Source organism: Triturus cristatus, chromosome 8 (assembly GCF_964204655.1).
Source record: "Triturus cristatus chromosome 8, aTriCri1.1, whole genome shotgun sequence".
Classification (NCBI taxonomy): domain Eukaryota; kingdom Metazoa; phylum Chordata; class Amphibia; order Caudata; family Salamandridae; genus Triturus; species Triturus cristatus.
The window spans coordinates 983,053,012-983,077,914 of NC_140591.1; positions in this window are offsets into that span (position 1 = coordinate 983,053,012).

Here is a 24,903-nt window from a genome sequence, read left to right on the forward strand (position 1 = left end):
CCTCAAAATGAAGAAGCCATGCCACGGCGAGTTGAGCCATTAAATCAAGGATTGCAACAGCATACAGCCTGGTGCCCCAAACACAAATGCAGCCAGACGCGTTTCGGGCATACACTGCCCTTGTTCACTGGCTAGCGGGAAACAGCAGCGAGGCAAACCACATCCTCAACTTAAATGTTCTGCCCAAATGGGCGTGTGCGAAATTACATCCTGGAAATTGTAGTCCGCCATAATCAAACCACTGTGGGTGCTGCTGTGCCCACAAATAACAGCATCTTACCCCAGTGGGTATGTCCAGAGCTCCCAGAACTACTGCAATGCCACTAGATTTAATTATGCGCAGATGGTTCACTTGTTGCTGCCGTTTTATCTGTTTGCCAGTGATCAATGGCAGAGGTTCGCCCGAAACGCGTTTAGCTCTGTATGTGTGCTGGGAGTGACAGGCGGACTGCAATCCTCTGATTAAATGGATAAGCTCATCTTGTGCGGCTTCTTCATTTTGGGCAACCGATTCGTTTGTGTGTTAGCGGCCTGCCGAGCCGCGAGGAAGATGGTTCACTTGTTGCTGCCGCTTTATCTGTTTGCCAGTGATCAAGGGCGGAGGTACGCCTGAAACGCGCTTGGCTTTGTATTTGTGCTGGTAGTGACAGGCGGACTGCAATCCTCTGATTAAATGGTTAAGCTCATCTTGTGCGGCTTCTTCGTTTTGGGCAACCTCTTCGATTATATATATATCCGGTTACACTGCAATGTGCAGTCGCGCACAAAACGGGAACGGACAACTTCTTTGCTGATGCCAAAATATAAGATTTATTTATTTAAACAGATAAGTGCACAGCTCATGAGCACTACAATGGAGATAGACAACATACTAATTTGAGTAGTTCACTATTATGCGACATCAACTTTATAATACTTAAAACGTACAATGGCATGTAATCGACACAAAGTACCTCGAAATCATTGCTATATATAATTTCATTATATGTTATGTTTTAGAGGTTAAAAGGAACGAAGAAAGGGCACAAATGCCGGTATGGACACATATATATAGATAAATTAGTACTTTTTCCTCATTATTCTGATATTTTGTGCATGAATAAATATACACCATAAATAACCACAAAAATAAAGTACATATATAAATATATTTTTCTTATAAAATCTGGGTTTAAGATGCAAAATATAGATTGTGCAAATACTATTGGTATACAAAAAGTCAACCATGTGTTTGCATTGTACGTAGATGAACAACTTGTTTTGAAAAACGTTTGTTATATTGGTACATGTACCTGAAGTCTAGCGTAGAGTTGATGTATATTAAAACCATATAAATAGAATAAATAAATAAATATGGTTTCAAAAAAATTATAAGGGTGCAAATACCGCTAGTGCAAACTACAGCTAGTGCAAAACATCAGACCAATAGTAGTCAAATTGCTCAGTTTGAAAAACTAGAAAACCTCCTAAAGTGCCAAGCCAAATTGGATAATATATACTAAAGTGCATACAGCATTTAGATAAAAAGGTGTAAAAATATATACATGAAAATCGATACTATATACGGCAGATACATAAAAGCTATTGCTGTCTGTTATTGATAAAGTCATGACCTGCCGTGCTGGTACTAATGATAGGGAGCCCCCTTAAAAACTCAATGGTATCAAAACTGTGGACAAAAACCAAACAGGCTACAAAAAGCTTTTATGGCATATCCATAACTGTAATTTGGGAACTAGACGGGAACAGTTATGTCATTGGAAAGCCTACAAACGGTGTTACCAAATAGGAATATGCATCAAAGACACCATATAGGTTTAAAAAAAAAAATCTTTATAAGAAGTTGTGCATATGTTCCCCTGTATTCAAACCCTGGGGGTACTTAGTATCAAGCTCAATTATGTAACGAGATTCCAATTGTCGTAATCGTTTTTCTCGATTACCTCCCCTTTTGCTGATAGGTACTGAATCTAGAACACAGTATTGGAGACAACTCAGATTATTTGCATGCTCCGACTTAAAATGTCTAGCTACAGGGTAATTTGGGTCGGAATAGACAATAGCCCGTAGGTGTTTTAATATACGGGCATACACTTGCAACTTGGTGCTGCCTATATACCGTAGTCCACATGTACATTGTAACATGTAGACCGCGTATTCAGTTCGGCAGGTATAATGACCCTTAATCTCAATACTCTCAGTTGAAAAAGCCATAGTGTAGACAGTGGTGTTGATGCCAAATTTACAGGCGCAGCAAGAGCTGCACCTGTAAATTCCTCTTTTAGGCGATAACCAGCTGCTCTTATAATCTAACTCAGGACTGGTTTTGACTAAGTCGTTATACATAGAATATGCTCTATGGAAAGTAAAAGTGGGCCTTTCGGGAAGTACTTGTTTCAAAGTTGCGTCTGTCAAAATTATAGGCCACTGTTTGGTTATAATCGATTTGATCTCTTGCGCCTGCTTACTGTGAGTGGTAATAAGCCTGCAAGAAGCCCTGGTTTGTTCGTTGTTATCAGTCTCTTGTTCAGCTATAATACTCGATGAATGGTCAGCACATCTCAACAGCATTAGTCTATCTTTTTTGTTAGCTTTGTTCCTTGCTGTCTCCAATTTTCTGAGACAATATCCCCTCTCGATGAACCTCTGTGTGGCTGCACTCTGATGGAATGTAAGATCTGTTTCTGTACTACATGCTCTACGGATGCTCAAATATTCGCCGTAAGGGAGGCTAGTGATGGTGTGTGCGGGATGAAAACTATTAGCATGCAAAATACTGTTGCCAGCGGTGGGCTTGCGATATAAACAGGTCTCAATTTCGTTTTAGATGATGTAAACCACGGGTACTCATAGTACGGCCCGCGGGCCGCCAGCGGCCCAGCAAGCCTTCCTTGGCGGCCCGCGGACCTTGCAGACTTCGTACCTGTGCTTTTTTTTTTTAAAGAGTGTCCGTAAACACCGCCGGTTGCAGCAGCACGGAGCTATGGGGGCCGGGCGATTCTTTTAAAGACCATTCACTTGTTAATGAGGCTTCGTTGGATTTCACCTCTTCTTAGCGCCCCTGCATCTCCCCTCTGATTGAGTGGAGATGCAGGGGCTCTAAGAAGAGGTGAAATACAACAAAGCCTCATTAACAAGTGAATGGTCTTTTAAATACCTGTGAAGTACTCTGGTGCAGCTGTGTGTGTGCCCGGAAAGCAGTCTCAGCCCGGAGTGACACACGCGGGGTGAGGTGACAGAGGGTGACAAGGACAGCAGGGTGTGAGAGCAGTGGGTGAGGTGACGGAGGGCAGCAGGGAGTGAGAGCAGCGGGTGAGGTGATAGAGGGAGACAGACAGAGGGAGACAGATAGGGACAGAGAGAGGGAGATGGAGGGAGACGGAGGGAGACAGAGACAGACAGAGGAAGGGAGACAGAGAGAGAGGGGGACAGAGAGAGAGGGAGACAGAGAGAGGGAGACAGAGAGAGGGAGGGAGACAGAGTGAGGGAGACAGAGAGAGAGGGAGACAGAGAGAGAGGGAGACAGAGAGAGGGAGACAGACAGAGGGAGACAGACAGAGGGAGGGAGACAGAGGGAGGGAAACAGAGACAGGGAGACAGAGAGAGGTTAGACTGACAGAGGTAGGGAGTCTTACAGAGGGAGGGAGACAGACAGAGGGAGACAGAGACAGACGGAGGGAGACAGAGGGAGGGAGGGAGACAGACAGAGGAAGGGAGATATAGGGAGGGAGAAGAGGGAGAGGGAGAGAGAGGGGGGAAACAGTGAGAGGGAGGGAGACAGAGAGAGAGAGGGAGGGAGACAGAGAGAGAGAGAGAGAGAGAGAGAGGGAGACAAGCAGAGTGAGTGAGACAGAGGGAGACAGAGAGAGGGAGGGAGAGAGAGTGATAGAGAGAGGGAGGGAGGCGGAGAGAGAGAGGGAGGGAGAGATAGAGAGAGAGAGGGAGGAGGGTGACAGATAGAGGGAGGGAGACAGACAGAGGGAGACACAGGGAGGGAGGCAGAGGGAGAGAGAGGGAGGGAGACAGAGAGAGGGAGACAGACAGAGGGAGGGAGACAGACAGCGGGAGACAGAGGTAGGAGGGTGACAGACAGAGGGAGGGAGACAGACAGAGGGAGACAGAGGGAGGGTGAGAGAGGGAGAGAGAGGGAGGGAGACAGAGAGAGGGAGGGAGACAGAGAGAGAGGGAGACAGAGAGAGAGGGAGGGAGACGGAGAGAAAGAGAGAGAGGGAGACGAGCAGAGCGAGTGAGACAGAGGGAGACAGAGAGGGAAGGAGAGAGGGAGGGACAGGGAGAGAGAGAGTGATAGAGAGAGGGAGGGAGACGGAGAGAGAGAGGGAGGGAGAGATAGAGTGAGGTAGGGAGAGGTAGAGAGAGGGAGGGAGACAGAGTGAGAGAGAGAGAGAGAGAGAGAGAGAGAGAGAGAGATAGATAAATAGAGAGAGAGATGTGTGTATGCCGGGTCTGGTGGCTCAGTGGACAAAGGCGTCCGCTGCAGGGGCCTGTGTTCAACCTCATGGGCATAGTTTTTTTTGTTGCTCTAGACCCGCCCCCCTCCCCCACTGCCCCCATCCCCACCGGTGCAGCCCTCGGCCATAAACCACACTGTAAATTTGGCCCCCGAGAGAAAGTTTGTGAGTACCCATGATGTAAACCTTGATGTCCAGGAAATTTGCACTGATGTTATCGATGTGTGCAGTGAATTGTAAATTCATGGTATTGTCATTAATTTTACTCACAAATTCTTCTGCCTCCTCTTGTGTACCGTGCCATATTACAAAAATGTCGTCAATGCAGCGCCACCATTGCACTATGTGTTTGCACCAAATGTCTCTGTAATCATTTTGTAGGACATGCTCCTCCCACCAGCCTATGTGAAGACACGCATAGCTGGGGGAGAAGCATGCCGCCATGGCGACTCCCTGTAGTTGTTGAAAGAGAATTCCATCAAAAGAAAAAACATTGTTATACAAGCACCATTTTATCATAGGGAGTAACATCTTATTGTGGGAATAAAATTCAACAGGTCTTTTGTTTAGATAAAATTCCACTGCTTTCATCCCATCTGTGTGCCTGATGCTAGTATATAGGGCAGCAATATCCAATGTAAGGATCCTGTATTCTTTGGACCATACTTTAGTACTTAATGTGAGTAAAAAGTCTTTCCTATCGCGTATGTAGGTTGGTAGGCCGTTGACAAACTCCTGTAAATAAAAATCTACATATTGTGATGTACATTCAAAATGCTTTTCCTGGCTGAAATTATAGGTCTGTCAGGTACAGGGTTAGTGCCTTTGTGTACCTTAGGTATGGAATACATGGTCGGAGAAAAGGAAACGTGTTATTAAGCAAAGTAAATTCTTCTATACTGATCTTGGAGTCTCTTTTCCATATTGTGAGGTCATCTCTGTAGTTTTTGGTGATTTTCCTGACCTCAGCAGCACTGATTCTCCGATAACATTCTTGATCATTAAGATGACGATATGCTTCAATTTTGTATTCGTTTTTACCCCACAAGACAATGTTACCACCCTTGTCTGATTTGTTTATTATCACATCAGTATTGCCCTTGAGTCTCTTCATCAATTGAAAGTATGGAAATGTTTGGTGTTTTGAACTTTTCTTATGCTTCTTAGTTGTTTTGTATAACTTCTTAAATTCATCTGTTATATATATATATATTTTTTGACTTAATGCTTAAGGGATAGACAAACCATAAATGTTCTGCTATCGGTTGATTGGTGGCCAGCCACTGGACAAATTTGTCATATTCCACAAGGCTACAAAATAGAGGGATTTATGATGCATTACATTCTGATTCGGTCATCAATCCATTCTGGAATATCTTGTGGACCAAAGTTACAAAAGTGTTTAAGGTTGACATTACTGTGGAACTACACAAGTACACATTAGAATGTAAACTGTCATTAAACTTCTGAATAAGAGGGCAATGAATGTTGCCTAAATTTAAAGAGGCCAAAGAAAAGCAAGCAATTGGATGCAGAGAGAAAGAAGTTGTGTTTATCATATGACTGCACAGCTAGGAGATTATACAATGATACACCACATTCCAAGAAGCAAGAAGAAAAGTAGAATGAAACAGACTCACTCACTCTTAGGATATCTTTGGGACAGACAGGAGTGAAGGCATCACACGGAATGGAAAGTGTATGCTTCCATAAGGATGCCACAGAAGACCCAGGATAAAGACATACATAACAAAACAAGCATTGCCAATGCCAATAGGACTGACTTATAACTAAAAGGATCTCGTAAAGTTACTGGAGAATTGAGGCACGTAATAGCACATCATACATGGACTCTGTCACTCATTTGCGCATTTTTGCATCCATTCATGTATGCACAGACTCATTCATACTTTCATCCATAAGATCTATGGCATCTGACACAGCTTGTTTCTAGTGAGCCAAATAGGCCTTTAGCTTCTGTCATTGGCTTCCCATGCTAAGCTTAAGTTTTCACACAAGACAACCATGTAAGATAGTGACAAAATGAGAAATATGTATCTAAAATTACAGTCGGTAAAATAATACACAACTGTTACATTACTTGTGTATGTTGTGTTTATCTCCAAGTATTGTTATAGTTCTACTGTCTCCAGAGTGATTCTAGAATGCCACTATGGAGAGTTACCAGGCGATCTTCTTGCTTGCACTCCTGGTTGTACTGTGGTACTACAATTAAAAACTTTTTTATCATAATACCCTTCGTTGGATTTTAACAGCAAACCCTCCTTAAAAATTCCTAGCACAGATTCTTGCAAATCTTCTTCCCCAGTGGCTTGGCAGAGGATTTTACCAACAATGAAACCCATACCTACTATAATAAACGGTGAGATTCCATGTAACAAGATACCTGCCCACAGGCCCAAGCACAGCAATAAAGACCCTTACAGGCCTGTTTACTTTTACATACACTTAACAGAATAAATAAGTGGTACCTACTGTCTTAATTGAAAGGTTTTCATAACAAACAGATCATTTGTATGGTATTTTACATAGCTTTTCCCAAAGAACCAATAAGCTTTATAGTCTTTATTGTTGACTTGTCACCCAAAAGGCAAAACAAGCACTCCTTTTTAGTTGAAGCATGCACGATCTGCCCTATCAAAGCAAAATGAACATGTGTGCAAAGACCTTCCCTACTTCTTAAAACTCCTTTTCTGGTGATCACATAAGGCCAAGAGGCAGCAGCACTGTTAAGCCAGACCTAAAAACATATGCAACTTGAACATTCACCTACCCAGATCTTTTTCTTTTCAAATTTATTGGAGAGGCCCCTTGCTAGACAAATGACATAATTCTACCAAGATTGCTTCTTTTCAGCCAGCACAAATTATAAAAATGAAAAAACTACCCTGCCCACCTGTACTCGAACATCATCCCACCATCTCTCAAAGTCTTCTTCTGTATCCTTTTCTCTGACACAAAATTTCCTTGCCCTTTTATTTTTGATATGATTCATTACATTTGTGTTTCTAGGTCTGACCATACCAAGACCTTTTGATTTGACTAAAATTACATGCATGATATATTAATTTTTATAGGGGCTTTCAGCCAGCCTACTTCATCCATTGGTCTCTTGTTGTGACAATCACATCTTTCTTCCCCCCACTAAAGCATAAAGCATGGAAGAATAGGTCCGTCCAATTCAGAGACAGCACTCTGCCATGACAAATGATGACAAGACAAAACAGGCTTTGAAAAAGCCAAAACGTTGGCAGTCAACATCATATATATTTGCTTTGCCAATGCTTGTTAGGACTGACCCGTGTAATTTTGAATATTCTGATTTCCCTTTTGTATTCCAATTCTTGTGTAAATTCTACATGTTCTATCCCTTTAGTTTATTATTAAGTCAACCTCCATTGTGTCACAGTTCCATTCATGGTAAAATGCAGTCTAGCCCTACAAGCCCCACTACCCCTTAATCTCCTATCTTATTTTGAGATGCCTTTTGCAAACACTGACAATCACTCACTGAAACATTTCTGATGTGATCCTATTGGCTATCAGACACAATATAACATATGGCTCACCTTTGTGTAAGTTGAACATTTGGTCTAGTGGCTTAACTGTCAACTATGTATCCAGCAGCGCTGCTGCATTGTACCTGCTTATAGATCATATTTGCGATCCAACGCAAAATACTTCAGGCCCGATTCACAAAATAATTCTGCCTATACGTAGGTGTGACTTATTTTGTATCATGCTAACCACAGTCATTTGTCAAGTTACCCTTTTTAACATCATCGCTTTACAAACCTCCAAATTAATCTTAATAATAATAAATATGACTGTTATTATCAATGGCCATTGATCATTGCAAGATATTCTGTCTGCTGAGAAAGTGGTATGCAAAACAACTGCAGCCATGAATCTAAATTTCTCAGGTAGACAGTCACCACTGCTCCACAAGAGAAGGACATTTAAGAAAATAAAAATTGAGAATTCATTTGGGAATGTTAAGACTTTTACATTATTGGCTACTGATGATTAACACTCCGTCTGTTCTCAGGTACAACTGAACAATAAGGAAAATGTCGATTTTCATCAGCTTCGATGGACAGCAAATCTGGATTTTATTACATATTATGCAATCCTCTTTACTGCGCCACTCCGACCTCTATCAAGGTCCCCTTGTGTGTCCTCGACACCACCATATTTCGCACGTTTGCGAACACCTGAATCTGGGTAGGCAGCTTTCACCTTTTTGCTCCTAAAAGCATCCGATTCCACATTCTTTCTCTTCCTACTCACTTTTCCAGTCTTCTTTTCTATTACAGGTCCTCCACCTGCGGACCAAATGTGTTCTTCCTGCGATGGATGACCACCACCTCTTCTAAACTCATCTAGTTTCTTCTCTATTTTTGTATCTAGATCAGTGGCAAACTTGCTCAACATTAAAGAGATCCTCTCTTCCATATCCATACTTGCCTGAGAACATTCGTTTCCCTCAGACATAGTTTAGATAAACTAATCTCCACTTTAAATAAACTTCTAACCAAAAAAGTTTCCTCACAAAAGCTAAATCATTGTCCAATTTCTTCAACTACCCCACGCAAACACTAATTCTGCAAGAAATACCTCAAAACAGGGATTAAAAACACTGTTAAACTGTGACCCAAAAAAATATAATTATTTAAAATTTGTATTTCCTTGTTAATACAAACAGTCTAATACTCCTACAACACCTCCGTCATTAAATAAACGCTTCCAATTCCCCAAAAACGGCTTTGTCTTCGATCTGACAGTTTCAGGTGACAGATCGGCATCTCGATCCTAACGCATGCGTCATAGAAACGTGCGTGTACACGAACGCGCAATCAGCCTGACTTTGTATTCATTTCCCTGCCTGACTCACGATGGCTGCTGATCATTGTGACGCGTGTCTCGCGTCGGAGATGCATAAAGGTAAGCTCAATCTTTGAAACTTAAATAACTTCCCTCGACAACTAAAAGATTAAAAACTACTCAAATTAAAGTTTATTCTCATAAAAACAATCAGCGCGCATTACTCATGGACTTAAACTAATGGTTCAACTGTCAAAGCCGACACATTATTGCTCGATTCCTCTTAATAACGCCGGACTTCTCTAACCAAAGCCTCGATTCCTTCATTATATGTAAAAAACGACCTTCTAGTTATTCTACACATATGCTATCAAACCAATCAATTAATATACATTTTAAAAATCTAAATGGGCATTAAACATATTAAACATTCATGCAAACACATAATTCACTATCTTTATGAGGGAGCGAAGGCATCTATGACTTAACTGAAGGGCAGCAGCAAAAAAGAAGGAAGAGTCATGAAGGTTTTGGCTCTTTGTTATGTTCTAAAGAACTTTGTTGTGTTCTATGTTCTTGGAAATGCTGCTGTGGGTGGCGCAATAAAGAGGATTGCCATAAAATTCTGAATATGACTTTAAAATCTAGTATTACTGCCACTGCTGCTACTACTAGTATGACTACTACTACTTCTGATAATAATAATATAATACATTGGAGCTTACTATCCCTGTCTAAAAGTCTGTCTCTAATTTTCTTATTACATGCGACTTTGACGTCCCTCGTCATCTGTAATAAAGAAAAGACACTGCAGTTTAACTGTAACAACTTATTACTTTTGAGTTTTGACTCACAATGCCTTATGCCAGAGCCATCAGCTGCTGGGAAAGGCAGGTCACACAGCATAATTAAAGTTGCGGTTTACAAAATGAAAAACGAAATATAGCTTTTCCTTCTTTGACACTGATTTTTCACATGAACAGAGGTAAGTAGAAAGGAGATATTAATGGCAACATGTTTATTGTTTTCCAGGCTTTAGGTAATTATAGGAAAGATAGAATCTCTCTGCATGTTTCTACACATACTGAACTACAAAAAAAATTCAAATATGACTTGTATGAACCTAGTTCTAACATCTTTTTGCAAATAATATCTAGCTGCTTTTTGCTGTGTTTAATTTTGCACTCGAGACTATAATTGTATTCTTTATGTTTACAAACGTCCTATCTCTTTCAAATGAAAGAGCAAGGCACCAAGGATTTAAGTGGTTTGTGGAATGTGTTATGATGTGACTATGTTTTTAAGCCATAATGTACCTCCTACTGTACATTATAAGGATTTTGTAAGTCACCTTGGAGTTCTGTGACCTTATAAATTAACTCTACCCTCGGCTTTGTTCCTCCATGTGGTCACGGAACTCCTCGGTGACTTGCAATATCCTTATGTTGTACGACAGGGAGTGCTTTATCGTATATATATAGAGGCCAAAATACCCTGACTTTGCAAGTAAGCAAGAGATTTTATCACCAAACAGAGGCACAAACTGCAGACTGAGTGACTATGTCACAGAATTCTCAGGTGACCTGTAATATCCTTTTAATGCATGCTTGAGGAATTGTATTCTTTATAGTACATGATCATATTTTTTTCCCAACCCTTTCTTAGCTGCCAAGTGGTCTGTCATGTTTGACACTTTCAGTCAGTCCTGACCTCTCGGACGAAGCAAGTTTGCATTTTTTAATATCACAGCCAACATTTTATAGTAAAAATGTATACTACAAGCCCCATAGTGCAACATATTTTGAGCTAAAATACCTGGAATGGCGTAAGGTGTCACATGTTATATGAAGCTACCTGGCGGCAGCATGGTTTCCAAATAAAAAAAAGTCTGCATTGGTTAGAACATAACACTGTTACAGGCCTGAAAGAAAACAGCTGAACTTGATAGTACTTGCATACAAATAAAAATAAATAGGTTTTCACTGTTGCCAAGTGTGCAGTGCTCATTGTTTCAATATATTTTCCATTGAGCTCCTGTTTTGCTGTTAAAAATTTAGGGGCATATGTATCAAGCTAATTTTTACTCGCAAACGCTGCGAATCGCAAAATACAGCGTTTGCGAGTAAAAATTCGCAAAACGGGATGTATTAGGCAAAATCCCATCGCAAAATTAAGGAATTGCTAATTTAGCGATTTCTTAATTTTGCGTAATCATTTAAGAAATCGCACATTGCAATTTCTTAAATGATATGTAAAAAGCACCCAAGTTGTGCGAATTATCCTTAAGAAATCGCAAATTACCACCAACTTCCAGTTGGTGGTAATTTGCGATTTCCTTTCAAAATGCACTATTTTTAATTTTGCAAAGTGCCACGTGACGCTCATACATGCCCTTAGGGCATGTATGTGCGCCATATGCACACACATGCTCATTTCAGGGGTGCATCAGGGTGTCATCATGACACCCTTGCACCTTTGAAATTATTCTCAAATAGCGATTAGCAAATTGCGAATTCGCTATTTGAGAATTACTTCCCATTCATTCCTATGGGTCTCCTGGCCCATAGAAATGAATGGCCAGGTATTCCTTAATTGCGATTTCGCAATTTGCTAATCGCAATTAAGGAATTTTAAGAAATCGCAAAAAGTTTGCAATTTTTTAAATACATCCCGTTTTGCAATTCCCAAATAGCGATTCCTTAACAATCGCTATTTGAGAATCGCAAATGGTGATGTTGATACATATGCCCCCATGTGCCATTTTAAACAGGAAGCTGGTCCATAAGAACATATTTTGCATAACCTCTTGTAGCTCACGTGAGTGTGTGCTACTTTTTTGGGTTGCCTATGTTGAGAGAGGGCTGTGAGACATTGGCGTTCCTAAGACAGCATACTGACGCGTGCACAAGTTCTTGTGAGTGAGCCAAGGCAGACACGTGACTGTCTCTCTGTAGATATTCAAATTGTTAACTGCTTCCAGTGCATTGATATTGTTCAGGCCTATAAGTTATTTGGGCAGCCATGCATTACCTCATAGTTTCTGAGTAAATGTAGCCATCCATGTTCTGCTGCCTAATTGATGGGGGCATTGTGCTATTACTTCCTGCTTGTGATACAATATTACATGTGATTAGTGATGTCATTTTCATATTATAGGCACATTCTGATGTCAAAATGCACTTGTAAATAGAAAATTAATTTGGGGAGATTACACATTGCCATTATTTACCAAAATATTATAATAGCAATAGCATTTGCAAAAGGTTTTGTTGTCTAAAGGTTCCGCTCATTCGTTGCTAACTACCACCATCACACATTCACATAAACAAACACCTATGTGACCTTCCTTAGGGATCTCCCATGGTCATCCTTCTTGCTGGCTTTCTTCCAGACAGAGACGTCCACCTTCACAGCAATTTTTAATAAACACAACGGCAGATACCTCAGGCATGCTGATGATACTTCATTATACATCAAGATCCTGAAAGAACCGGAAAAAGGAGGGAAAGTGCACATTTGTCCCTGGCACACGTAAAAATGAATGACGAAGAACTGGCTATGCCTGAAAGGCATCAAAATCGAGCTCCTTCGTATTGAACTCGAACAACTTGAGTGTCTTGCCTCGATGTGGCCATACTTTCTAAGCTGTCCTCCAAGTCCTTATAAATCAAACTCAGGAGCCATTTTTTACAATGAACTATCCTTCTCCACTCAGGACAATTCTGTCACCAAGAATGGGTTCTTCTACGTCGTCTCCTTTTGTTGGGTTATCTTCCTGGTGCAAACACAAGCCCGAAGACTAAAACGTTCTCATCAAAACTGTGGCCCCCTCACGCACTGACTACTGAGCCAGTCTACATTGGTCTCCCAGCCAAACATTCATGCGCACTTTGCATACTCTCCACACAGGTGGCATTACAGCCTGGTGGCATTACAGCTCAGTCTCCCATTCCCCATCTGAGCCTTGAACCACATCGCTCATACCAATAACAACGCTGCATTGCAGCAATGTGATTGGCTTAGGAGAGCCTGGGTGCTTCCTGTTTGAATAGAAGTCAGGAAGAGGTCAGAGAGGACAGAGGAGAGGTGGCGACCGGCCGGCCGGCCGGCAGGTAAGTGACCTTTTTATTTATTTTTTATTCCCCTTCCCCATCCAACTACTGCTGCCCAGGGGCAGCCGCAACTGCATCAATCCCGGCATTAAAATCAGACCAGTGGCATTCTGTCAAACATACAATTTCAAATTATCTGCCTGGTACAGTATTACCTCTGACAGCATGTCTACAGACTACCTCTACTAACTTAATATTCCGTACAGTTGTTTCTTGGGTCTCTCAATATTCCTTTTAAGACTGAAGCAGTTTGGGGGCAGGTCTCTGGATGGACAATGTTCCTCCATCTCTACTAAATCATCTTCATCATGAAACCAACTTCAGAGCCTTCACAGATTACTGAAAAACCACTTATTATCCCAAGTGTTTAATCAGCCTGTAGTCCCTCCTCTCCCTTAGCCACCCTGCACTCTGTAACTTCTGTTGGTCGCATGAGCACCTTCCAAAAACAATACATTAGCTAAATAAATAAATAGAACAATAATGCTAAAAAAAATCATATAATATTTAAACAAATGTAGTTTTCAAAAATAACCCAAACCGAGTACATCAAAGCAGTACAGGATGACCTCAGGTTTGAGATGCGAGAAGTCTGGTTTGACATTCTATATCCTTTCCTGTTTGCGTGCTGTAAGTACATCAGAATTAGCAGCTTGTGAAAAACATACTGCAATCCACTTGTCATTTTTCTTCTCCCTCCCTCATTGGCATTGCTCGTCAGTTGCCTCATTTGCGCTAATCGTGTTGCTCCACAAACTTTCACTGCAGTATTGTCCTTCCCTTTGCCTGTGTATCGACCTTCGCTTTCACAATTAGCTCATCAGTTTGATTTAACTGGCAATAATCACACATTTTCTTTCTTGCAAATCATTCTAAAAGCCATCCTTCCATGTTCCTTTCGTATCTGCGCTTAAAATGCTTCACTGTATTTTGAACACAGCAATGACACAATCTGAAACTAAGGGTGGAAAACCTTGGTTGTTGATGACTACATGCATACACCATATTGTGTGTATGTGCGCGTCTGTATAACTAGGTTCTCTACACTGCCATCAGTCCCCACTGTATTGTGCAGTAAAAGCTGAGTGTGGCTTGTGGGTGATGCACTCAGGAATGTAACGCAGACCCATACAGCCCCTGTGGTTCAGAGGGCCCCAACACTTCAGGGGCACCATCCCTTCAGAGGGCCTTTATTCTGTCTAAGGCCAATGAATATCTGTGAGATATGGGTGACTCAGGGGCCGGTCTTCACATTCTGCAAGGGGGGAGGAGTCTTATCATGCTGCGTTAAGCCACCGGATGCAATAAATCCAATATTTGCGTATCCCCCTGTACCTATCCAGAGAACCCCTTGAGCCTACCTTGCCAACATGATCCAAGCTTGTTCTTTCTCAGTACAACTGGCCTTGATGAGGTTCATGACCTCAACGTACTCAAGCCCAACTTTTACTAGAGCCGCAGACAGCGTACACATAACTTCATAAACCTAAAACTTTAGTACCCATTCTTGAAATTAACTAACACTGAAACATTCTACTGACCACTGGATCCATGAGTTTGCAATCGATGAGCTAGTCTTTCTCCCATCACAGTTTCTGACATATAACTTCCTTGCTGTTTTACCATGTGAAGCAATGCCTGATATTTATTCAGATTCCACTTTCTTCACACAGGAAAATGGACTTCTCTTTTTGATTTCCGTACTCCGCTTCAAACATTGGTCATTTTTGTGAATTAGCGTCAGAAATTTGACATTTATTGGGCTACCTAAGCCCACTTTCGCTCCCTGGTGGCTGACACTTCATGCAAGAACGAGGCTAGTGTCAGAACTATGGAATTCTGACCACGTAATGCATAGTCCAAGGAAAGCCTGTTGACTAGATTAACTCCACACAAAGTCTGCCTGCCAGTATGCCCTATCACATACAGGGCCGGACTGTGAACCCAAAGAAGCCCTGGCAATTTTATAGGACCAGCTCCGGGGGGGGGGGGGTCAAGTGCGAAGCACTACTGCTATTGGTACTAGGGCCCGATATTGCAAAGAATAAATCCCCCAGTAACAAAAAATACAGCCCCCACTGCTGCAAAAGCAGCGCCCACCCGTCCGGCCTCCCAGGAAAACGCCAGATGACAGCTATGGCCAGTCCGGCCCTGGTTACATGGCCATTACATCGAATAATTAGAGTGTCTCCAGATGATTACCTGGCAAAGACAATATCCAGATTCGAGGTGCTCCAGCTTCCTAAGGCACAAGAGTAGTCCTTGAGTTGCTGTTACTCAGTTAAACTTTGTTACTTCTTAGGTTGGAGATAGTGATGGAGTGTGTTCAGGGAAATTTAAAGGAATGGTGTTAACTTTATTTTAGGATCCAAATTCTTGTTATTCGTTGGGTCTAAAACAGCAGCACGTTTTTTCTGTTTTATTCTTTGTTCACAATTGGATGTTTTGCACTCTAGTGCTCCTTTTACAATACCATGAGGCACTTATATCAAGAATACTTTATTTCGGCCTGTAAGTCCATAAAAGTAAGTGACAGAATAAAAATACAGTACATGCATAGGAATTTAAAATACACTCATCCGTTGCTTGCTACAGCGCACCAATATACATCTGATTTGTAGAAGATCATAATGGTTTTAAGCGGGTCCCTCAGGGTTGCCACAACAGTCTAAAGGCTAACCTATTATCATTGTGCTATATAAAGTGCTTGTGCAATATATAAGCATCATGTTGCTGTTTGTCTTATACCAAGGATTGATTTCCGATAAAGTACATGTACAATAGATGTACAATTGGGCAGTTGTTATGAAAGACCATTACGCTTGACCATCAGCATAAGCTGATTAAAGTGCGTGTGCAAAAAGTGCAAAAGTTAATAGTATTTAGATGCTCTTAAGAGTAAAAGAGCTATGTCAAACCAGGCCTATCAATTCATAACATCTTTAAAATATTTCCAAAAATATAAAACTTATAGAAATGCATGACAAGTAAAAGCATTTTGGTAATTACACAGAAACTATCAATGTAACTTTCTATGCCATACAGACTGTGTATTTTTAACATAACTACTCATACAAAGTAGTGCACCATAACCACTAGATATAAGCTTTGGCCTGGAATCCTGGTTATAGAATTAACATTTTAAGTTTTTGCCCTCTCTTTTTCCATATAAAATTAATAGCCAGTAGGAATCGGCTGAGCCCAAATACTATGAGGCGAGAGTTGTCTGTTTTTAATATTCGCAACATTTAATTCAGTTTCCTGACACTAAGGCACCTGCCTAACGGTTTTATCCACTTCCTTCTAGCAATTTTATAGACTGGGCAAAAGAACAGAACGTGTGAGATATGAGCTTAATCTCACGTTTTGATTCAGGAGTCAGCAGTCTCAGGTTCGTCCAGTATCTGCTCAGACCTAGATCAAAGAGCCATCTTCTAATATGGCTCGACCAAGAAAAAGTGACTTGGGTGTCAAGTTCCAACAGTTCACTGAGTAATTCTCTGTGCTAGCTCCAGTGTAGTTCAAGTTCTGATCCAAAATGACAAGGTTCTCCAGATTGCTCCAAGAGTTTAATACCCAAGTTATAGGTCAGGGGAATCAGTGGAGTGTGTTGAGGAAGGGCCACAAACATTCTCAAAAATGTATTTTCACCTGTAATTAGGGATTTGAGAGTACTGCCTTCCCATATCTCCGAACCATACAAGGCGGCGGTTTGGGCTCTGACTTTATATACTTCCAGAGCGGAAGTTATAGCTTTTGAGGATGTTACAGCTTGCTTTTTTGCAATGGGAATAGAGTTTTCCTTTAAATTGCCTTTGATTTCTCTATTTGTGGGGCCCAGGAAAGTTTAGAATCTAGGGTGACTCCTAAGTATACAAAGTTTGATACACGTTCTAAAGTTGTGCCGTTCAAGTATATTTTGTTCTTAAAGCTTCTGTGTGGCCTGACAGTCATGTATTTTGTTTTAGTTGGATTAACCTCAAGGGCTTTTGCTTTACAATATTTGTTGAGGCTATGGAGTAGATTCTGTAGGCCACTGGGTGTTTGGGACAGCAGAATAGTATATTCTGCGAATGTTAAAGCGCAGATAAAATTGTCTCCAAGTTTTGGCGAATCATGGGCAGATTATTGGAGGTGTTCAACCAGGTCATTTGCGTACAAGAGGAACAGAGTCAGCGCCAGGACGCAGCCTTGGCACACTCCCCTCTTAACTGGGATCTCGTCAGTAAGTTCACCTCCTTTGCCCCATTGTACCTTGGCATAGTTGCCTTCGTGTAGCCTCATGATTTGGGTCAAGATCTTGTCAGGTACACCCTGTTGGTGCAGATTTTCCCACAGCTGAGCCCTTGGGATGGAATTGAATTCTGCCTTTAGGTCAATAAAGGCAACATACAGGTGGCTAGCTCTTATCCTTGTGTATTTTCAGGCTAAGACCAGGAGTCTAAAAACTTGGTCTATTGTACTTGTTTTCTGCCTGAAGCCAGCCAGGCACGGTGAGAGTATATCCTCTGCTGTCATCCAGTCAGTAAGCCTAATTAAAATTTGTTTTGCATAGACCTTATGTAGAACGTCTATCAGGCTTACAGGTCTGTAATTTGCAGGCTCTTCCCTGCTACCCTTTTCATAGATAGGGACTATCTCAGCGTCCTTCCAGGACTCTGGAATCGGCTGCCCCCTAGCTATTGCATTTGTTTCATTTATGTATGGTATCCACACTTCTGGAGCGTGTTTGAATAAGTCCCTTGGTATTCTATCTGGGCTGGGTGCTTTTGATGGCTTAATGGCTGCTATAGCAAGCGCCGTATCATCCATGCTAAAGTGTAATGGTCGTGCTCGTCTTGATATTAAACGTCCCCAAAGGTCACTTGTGGGGTTGTGGGATGAATCCAAATCTATAGTAATGTTGTAGAGGTTTGCAAAATGCCTCTGCCAGGTGTTGGGATCTAAATAGTGGTCAGAAACCATCATATCTCGTTTACTTCCATGGGTCATCAATTTTCAAAACAAAGCTTGGTCCCCATTGTTTGCAGATATTATAAGATCTTCCCAAATGCTATCTTCCCAATTTATTTGAGCTATGTTTTGTGTTTTCTTATATTTTGATCTTTCTGATCTAATCTCAAGTATATTATTGTTTTTAAGGGCATTAATGAGTCGATCTTTGGCCAATCTGCATTCCTTATCATACCAGAGATTGGATGACTGCACCCCTGCCTGGTGGCACTTATTGTTATTCGCAGTTTGGTTAGGTGGACTTGTATTTCCTCTAACAATTTTTGATGGGTGTATGTTATCGGGTTAGTTTCATGATCTTGATCCAGGTAAGAGGCTACAAGGTCGCTAAAGATGTTATATATCCTAGTGAGAGGTTCGACTTGATCTAATATGGCAGGCCATCTGACCGACCGCCGGTTATTAGTTACCAGGGGCTGCCTTGTTTCTACTCCTGGGTCAATTTCTAGGGTTGCATGAATTGGAAATTGTTGCCCCTCTAGATCTAAACATTGCGGAAAGTGGTCACTCTGTTCTCTCTTATCTACTTTAAAATCCTTTACGTATGCCCAATGTGTTGTACTTATGAGCACATAATCTATTCTCAAAGTAGAGTTTCCTCTTGAGAATGTGTTTGCGCAGGCAAGGTCTGAAGGGAAACGACCATTGCATGCCCTGAGACCTTTCTCTATGGTAAGATGGAACATTTGCATAGCAGAGGTAGTACACCTCACTGTGTTTTTTTATCGCGAGGAGGGGGATCCCTCTAATTTAATCTTCCTCTTCAGAAACTACATTGAGTCCCACCATGGGTTCATAGCAGCAGTTTCTGGGTCATATAATTGAAAAATTATAAATACACATATTATAAGGAGAAAGAGGAATGAGACAAAAACAAATGGCTTTCAAGTCAAAGTCTCAGTCCATCATTGATATTCTTCCATGGCTCGAACTTCATCGTGAAGCAGTGGAGGGAGCAGTTTTTGCATACTCCACTCAATCACCTAGTTGTGATATAATGGGCCACACAGCTGTAGATGCTTCTTGCATGTAAAGTGTTGAAGTGTTGGTCTCTTTAGCAAAACAGTTTTTTACTAGGTGGTCAAAACACTGGAAAGAAGATTTCAGAAACCACTGCCTCTCTGTGGACAGATGTGCATGAGCCTCGCTTTTTATTTTGATTATAAAGAGCTTGATGGGGAGAGTAATTAACCAAAATGCCAATGGTTGCAAAAGTGACAACACAACACTTTTCCCCATGTGACAACAATTAAAGGATGCAAACATAAGCATCAATGTAACGAATTCAGGCAACCAATCTGGAATTGATAATTAACAAGAATATATAAACAATAATGATTAGAAAGAACCAAGGCAACAACAACTATTTTCCAAAAATACAAAATATAATTTATTTAATTCTGTAACACTTTCACGTCTGTCAATCATACTTCGGTACATACTCAAAACAGTTTAAAAGCATTATTGAAATACAACCATGTTCCACAAAATTGATAAATAGACACAATATATAAAGGAAAGATTCCAAAGGAACACAGTAGCACAAAATCAAATGACTGGTGGTGTTCTACGCGCGTTCGGCATACACAGGTGCCTTTGTCAGGAAGAAGGCCACAGTTGGAAAATATGGGGATTCTAATATAGGTAATTTTAGTAACCAGTCATTCTCTACGATGTTATATTAGCAGTAGCACTCGTAAAATGTATGTCTAGACCTTCCTTATCGTAGACTTTGGCTAAGTTAGAGATGCTAGAAATCTATCTGTTGATGATTGATTCAAGGACGGTTTGGTTTTGTCCTTTTCTATTAATATTATGCTGTATCTTATTCTATGTATTCATAATGAGAATTCGTCGTGACAGATGAGGATAAGCTGTCTCTATATAGGATGAGGTGCTGGGGGTATTCGTGTCGTCTTTTAGTCCATGATTTATATTAATTCGATGCTGTTACGGGAGCTGAGATAGTATCAGTTTTGGTAATGAAGGTTTTTTTTGACAACTTGCAGCCTCCAGATGTGGGGTTCCTATGTGCGGTAGCTCTCAGTAGAGAATTATTAATTCCGGATTGGTTGCCTTAATTCTTTACGTTGATTGAATTTTCCCTACCTTAAGGAACTTCACCTAAACAGTAGGGGGCCTCTTCTTTTACGCTAGCAAACATAAGCATGCCAGCTCCTTCATTTCGCAGATTTGTCGTGCAATCATGGCTCTAGTTGTGTAGTTCCCACTAATCGAAAGGACCTGCACGTTTGTGGACAACATAAACTTTGGGTGAGGTGCCTAGACTGATTCCAAGCACCCCCACAGGATATGTTGGCCTAGAGACCAGCATGCTCACAGTGCCACCATAAGCCCTCCCTAAACCAACCAGGGAGCAAATGGTTCCTGGCAACCACTGAACATGACAACCATGACCTCTGAGGGCTTGTGGTAATGGGAAACAGCATTTACAATGCTGTCATTACATCGCTGTACCATTACAACACGGTCGTTACACCGACCGTGTTGTTAGTATGCGATGCATTTACATCGCAAGTCATTACAACGACTTGCATTAGGGGGCGCTGAGGTATTGGAAATGAACTCGAACACCTTCGCTAATGTTGCGCAAACTGGAGTAGGAATTGTAATTAATCCTACTCCTAAATCCAGCACGCCCCCTAGTGCAAGTCGTTGTAATGACTTGAGGTTTAAATGCATCGAGAACAAACAACTCGGTCGTTGTAACAACCGCGTTGTAAAAGCACATGATGTAGTACATTGCGTTGGAATGTACCATATTCCGTGGTAACAGATCAAAACCCTTCCGCTCAGCCACTCATGCTCTTTGTTCTCAGAGAAATATGCAGAGAATACACAAGGGAACATTTCAATATATTTATTGAACCAACGTTATTCTTGTATAAAAAAAAAAGGCAAGTTCTGCGATAATCAGTAGACAGAAACAGATGAAAGTGGTTACAAGCACCAAAAGAGTAAATAGCAGATAGAGTACCACCATGGTGCTAAAACAGTGTTTATATGCAGGCTTATTAAACAAGGTAGTAATCAGGCATACTCCTATTTTGCAGTCCCTACTCTGTGTATATCTATAGTGTATGTAGGTGTAGAGCCAAGAATCCTCCCAAGGGATGATCCAACCCCATTACCTGGCAGGAAAGAATGTAGGACCCCGTCTTGGTCACAAATTAGACACACCTCACGGAGATGTCAGGTAGCTGTTCTGTGAAGCCACAGCATCCAGAGACCCTCGATGTCAGCTGACGTGCCTCCTCTGCTAACCCGTGGAAATGATTCTTTAATTATAATAAAAAGCATCCTTGCGATGTACACATAGATTAGCATTTTTGTGGATATGTAGATAGCCCTATCGCCCCAATGATGAAGATCGAATGACAATTGTACATCATGCGTAAAGGGCTTGTACTAGGTGTTCGAGGCATCGTGATAATGTTGGGCAAAGCCAGATGTGTAAAAAAAAGTAGTTTCAGAGAAACTAATCCCATATTGTCATGCAAGTGAATATGTGCAAAAGGTCACATCTGTAATGTTATTGTGCAGAAAAGACGATAATGTAGGAAAATGTGCAGCATTGCTAAATGCACCTAACTCGGACACATAACACTCCTGTGCTGCTGCTGCCTGCACAAATGCACTGCAAGTTAACAATTGCCCCACATTTTGAATTCTGTTCCCGACTCCATCAGAGGACAAGCAAAAGAGGAAGGTTGGAGCTGCCAGAAAGGACACTTTGACTGGCCTGGCAAGATTGTCAAATCTTCATTCTTTCATCTCTTCATGTGCTTAAAAAAGGTGTCCGCTAGTGGCTGAAAGCATTGGCATAACACAAAATGATAGGCCTTTGCATAATGTGGCGAGGGGTTCCTAAGTTTCTCACATGCCACCGATATTCATAGACCTTGGAATGAATAAGATCCTTGAAGGTTGGGGGCCCCTACATCGCATAGGCCTGCGTTACATCGCATGGCTGGGAGGGAAGAGCAGCAGCACAGGAGAGGTCCTGCACAATGTAGCTTCAGGAGCAGCTTTACAGATGCAAGGGCACCCACCCACATTTAAGCAGCCATGAAGCCATCAATGAAGCCAATGCTGGGCCACGTACTGGAAATATGCCCTTGGAGTTTATTTCATCCATTATGCCTATTCCAATGTGCTCATATATTAACAGATTAGTGGACAGAGGCACACGGAGAGTATGATTTGCCCAGGGTCAAACAGTTTGTTAATTTAGGAGACCCAAGACTAAAGCACACTTTTGAAACTCCAAAAACAATTTATCACCGCATTGCATTTTGGGGGATATTCTATGAGACTGTGCACAGCATTCTCTTTCCCAGGTAATATGCAGTCCATCTTTTTATTTTTATTAAAACTCTTTTGAATTATACATTGTTCATTATTCATTGCATAAAGGAGATGAACACAACTGTCAACAAAATGAAGGTGGCACTGGAATGCCGTACAGTTCGCATATTGGTTGTCAAGTTCAGGTCCTGAACGGGTCTTTTATGTCCCAGCTTTTCACATATGAGGATCAGGATCAGTGCCCCTAAAGTCTCAGTCCAACTTTTTAACCGAAAAAGCGAATGTCAACTTTTGCATTAATTTTAAATACTCCCAATTTTGCCAAAATGGGAGAAGGCAAATACATTCAAAAAGTGATTACCCAAGAGAATACAGTTTTGCCAAATGTGAAGGCCGGGATTAAAATCCATGTCTCCTGTTTTCCAAACTTTCTGACTAGGCCAGTAGACCACACTGGGCTGTCAGTGGTTCTGGTAGACAGGTCGAAGGGCAATCCTTCCTAGAGAAAAGTCCCAGTGCTGTGGGCCCTGCCCAGATTTAGAGCACAGGATTTACTCAGGTGAAGTGGTGAAGCCGAGAGTTACATTTATCTTTTGTTGTTTTTCTCGTGCTTGCATGCACGAGCTTCTCAATCCTTCTTAACCTCTTCAGTGCCCATGACGAGATAGTCTCGTCATGGAGCACGGTTGCGCTGTGCCCATGACGAGACTATCTCGTCATGAACCCCACCCACTAATACAACGCCCGGCACAGGAGGGGGAAAGGGCGTGGCACAGAAGGGGTTAACACTGAGTCTGGCTGTCAAGAATCCTTGTTCCATGACTAAAGAGTACCTGCTAGCCTCCATCTCATTCTGTTGTCTGCCCACCCATATGATTTGCCCACCTTGTTAAGGATGTGGCCGGCTTTTTTTATAGCACTCACTAGCTGTAGTGACCTTTTTCAAATCTCCCCAATATTTTCATATAATAGGCAAAAACATGAGTAGGTTGTGAGACCTTTTCTTTAGGTCCTGTGGCAGTGGGTGGGTCAACGGGCAGTATCCTTGGTCGATACTGATATTAACCATTCATATTTCAGGGTTTAAGACTTAATCATTCTGCTTGGCTAACAGAATTGGTTATTTTGTAAACTTGTCTCTCACAAGTGGTAAGAGCGAGCAGTGGGGGCGTACTTCAAGAGGTCGTGAAACTACCGGAACGCAAATTTGGTATGAGTAGTAATTGCACTCGATAAGCTCAATATGGGGCTGAGTTATATCTTTCAAGATTTCTGGATTAGAGGAGAAGGCAGTAGAATGAAAAATGACTATTTGACTCACAGTCTTCCACACTCCTCAACAAAACGCTTCTGATGCCTCCACGCGCACCACGCGTCTCTGTGTGCAGCGTCTCTAGATGCACGTGTCCTCATGAGTGATAATGGAAAGTTGGCCTCTCTAAGTTAACAGAGCTCCTTGAGACAAAGCTACTTTCTGTTCCTCTATGCGTTCATGGCAACTGAGTCCAAGGAAATTATGGGCCATGGCAGGCCCCCTAGGGGAAGCAGGAGGTAACTGCTGCTACCTGTGACAACCTCTAATTGATGTCAATTTACCTTGTGCTGAACCACTTGGGCAGTTTTGGGTTGGCAGTATTTGAATTTGTCGCAGATTATTGGCCAGATTTCGGAAACAGATTGTGCTGAAACTTCTTGGCGACAAACGCTGTCAGTAGCAACTGAATATGCCAATTGTCGATTTGCGTATTAGGTATTTATACATATTGGCGGTGAAAGCTGTCTTTGCATCTGAATATATGTCATTGGTAAATGGCTCAGTGTTTGAACGCTGCATCACTCGGCACAATTTCGTTTCGATAAAAAATAGCTCCAATAAAACTGTTTTGCACCACAAAATAAATTACGACAAACAACTTTCTCCACCAGAAATTTCAAATACTGCTACCACTAAGCTTTTTCTATTTTTCTGGCTGCTGTGCGTTAATTGCACACTGTTTAATTGAATATATAGATTTACGATGATGTGCTTTTATATTTAGCATTTTGTTGCTAAACAATTATTTCCCACAAAGAATGAACTTTTTGGGATTTAATGATCTGTTTGTAAGTGGAAATGAATGGTCTGAGAGCCACCA